Raw genomic sequence first — 1802 nt, 5'->3', positions numbered from 1 at the left:
CTTCCTCCCAGAGCCGAGAGTCTCCGAGCGCAACTTTCTCTCCCCCCTCTTCTCGCGGTTCGGGGGTCGCGGCGAGGGTTTTCAATGCGCGGGTCGCAGTTTTCTCATTGAGCGCCAGCGAGGCCGATCCAGGCTGTCCTTTTCCTCCTGCACTTAGTCTAAGAGGAAGAAAGCAAACAAGACAGAGGAGTGAAGCCCCCTTACACACACGCGCCAGGGGGAGATGTCAGGCGCTGCTCCACCTTCCAAACAGTCACAGATCAAACAGTGTCACCCGGCCGGAGCGCCACTTGGTGCCACTTGGCTTTGCCGCCAGGATCGCCGCTTCTTCCAATGCGAAATCTAATACAAACACATTTTGATCATGGATTTTTGGCCGGTCTTGATCTTCCAACAGAAAAAAAAAAAAGAAAGAAAAATACACAAAAGCCCCCCACTCAAAAAAAAAAAAAAAAGGGCAACAACAACCCAGAGAGTGTGTGCAAAGGGGCGCAGAGCCGACATTCACTAGGTGGGCGAGATGAGCGTGGACTGTCCCCCCCCCAAACTCCTGGGAGAGAGGGAGATGCACTCTCGCTCTCTCCTCTTTTCAGTGAAATATAACACACATTCCGATCGCAGAGCTTTCAGACAGTCTCAACTGATAGACAGACACATCGAGCTGCTTTTCCTGCTTCAGTTTTTACTCCTCCTCCTCTCGCCAACGTCACCCTGACAATTACAAATAGGTCTCTCACAAACCATACCTGTCAATCTTTTTAATTGCTTTGTTTTCTTTTTTTTTCTGGAGCTAAACAATATGACACAAAAAAAGAAATCTTAATACAGCACAACATAAAAGATTGTAGTTTGGAGAAAGACACTGAGGGGTTTGTTATTGTAATCCACTGGCTGATACTGGGTAAAACCATGTGTTCTAAAGCCAAGTTAAGTAGACACTGGCAGATTTTTAAACCTGTTAGTACCCCCCCACACACACCTTGTACATTCATACCACGTACCCACATAGACATAAACTACCCTTGGATGAAGAATGTCCTACATTTAAGATAAGAATACCTGTGTCACCTTGGCAATCTTAGTTTGGGAGTTAAATTTGATTGGGGATGGGTGGCTTTTATATTTTAGTAATTCATGGGTAAGTGGAAAGCAAGAGGTTTTTTAAATTGAAACGTATACTTTTAATAAAAAATTCAAGATGGACTTAGCTCATCACACGAAAATGTGGAAAATATTTAATTTGGTCCCTCTATGAAAAGTGAATTGATTATTTGGTCAATACAGACAATTAGGGAGAAAATTGACACACTGCAACTGCAGCTCTCTCTAGCTGGGTTATAAAATGAGGTCTTCATACATCATTGCAACGTCTCCAATTCAATTAAGTCCTTCAGCATCCCCACCTAGAAGTTTAAAATGTTTATGTGCTCTGGGAATTTGGCCCTCTGGTTTCCAATACGTGTGTTCTCTCCCAATGGGTAACCTGTATCTGTCTTGTAGAGAGGCTACTTTAAAAATTCATGGAAAAACACGAAATCTAGGCCAAAATAAGTAAAATGGCTTAGTTCATACAACTTATATGGGGCAAACTGAGGGGCAGAGATGCGAGCAAGGCGTTTGGGGGACAGGGGACCAGGAGCCTGGGGCTCAGAGGGGGCACTGAGCGCCTCCTCCCCGCCCCCCCCGTTCGGTGCTTGAATGCGCTCACCAACAGCAAGGGATCCCCACGCGGCTCAGGGACCCGGCCGTGCCCCGCCGCCCCGGCCGCGCTCGGGGTTGATTCGTACCACCTTGCAAGGAAG

Source organism: Myotis brandtii, unplaced genomic scaffold (genome assembly GCF_000412655.1).
Source record: "Myotis brandtii unplaced genomic scaffold, ASM41265v1 scaffold154, whole genome shotgun sequence".
NCBI classification, from domain to species: Eukaryota; Metazoa; Chordata; class Mammalia; order Chiroptera; family Vespertilionidae; genus Myotis; species Myotis brandtii.
Note: the sequence above shows the minus strand (reverse complement) of the source record.